This window comes from Meleagris gallopavo, chromosome 20 (assembly GCF_000146605.3).
Source record: "Meleagris gallopavo isolate NT-WF06-2002-E0010 breed Aviagen turkey brand Nicholas breeding stock chromosome 20, Turkey_5.1, whole genome shotgun sequence".
Lineage (NCBI taxonomy): Eukaryota > Metazoa > Chordata > Aves > Galliformes > Phasianidae > Meleagris > Meleagris gallopavo.
In genome coordinates this window covers 2,071,711-2,072,227 of record NC_015030.2, presented here as the reverse complement: position 1 = coordinate 2,072,227, position 517 = coordinate 2,071,711, and the positions used below count along the sequence as shown (strand labels likewise).

The following is a 517-nucleotide window of genomic DNA, read 5'->3' as shown; positions in this document are numbered from 1 at the left end:
TGTCCTGCCGCCGGCGGAGCTCTGGGCCGTACAGGGCCGTCACGGTGTCGATGAGTTCCCTCATAAATCCCCTGGTGAAGTTTTCTGTGAGTGGCTGCAGCACAGTGAACAAGGCCTCCTCATCGAGTCCATGTATGCACAGGTAGCCCATGATGGTGTTCCGTCTTGTAAGCACATCCCACCACGGTGCACTGGTTAATCTCTCGAGCTCCTGCTGGAGCCACCGGAGCAGTGGTTCGAGGTCTCCCGGATCCCCTCGGAAGAAGTCCGCCCAGACCTCGGCTGGGAAGCCGGGCTCGGGAGCCTCGAGCTGCGGCTCTGCAGAGCCCTGCTCCTCCTCCTGCTCGTCCTCGGAGGGCTCTGCAGGCTGCGGGATGGGGCACTCGAGGTAATCGTCCTCCGATTGCACCGAGTACCGGATGGCCTCGATGCTCTTCTTACAGACAGCACAGGTGGGCTGCTGCTTTGCCCACCGCAGCGCACAGCCCAAGCAGAGCTGGTGCAGGCAGGGCGTCAC

General features: G+C 62.7%; 1 protein-coding gene across 5 annotated transcripts in view; it reads left to right on the top strand.

The window, feature by feature from the left end:
* Nucleotides 1-517, top strand: part of STX8 (syntaxin 8) — a 77,357-nt gene that overhangs the window by 8,664 nt on the left and 68,176 nt on the right. The window lies entirely within an intron of this gene.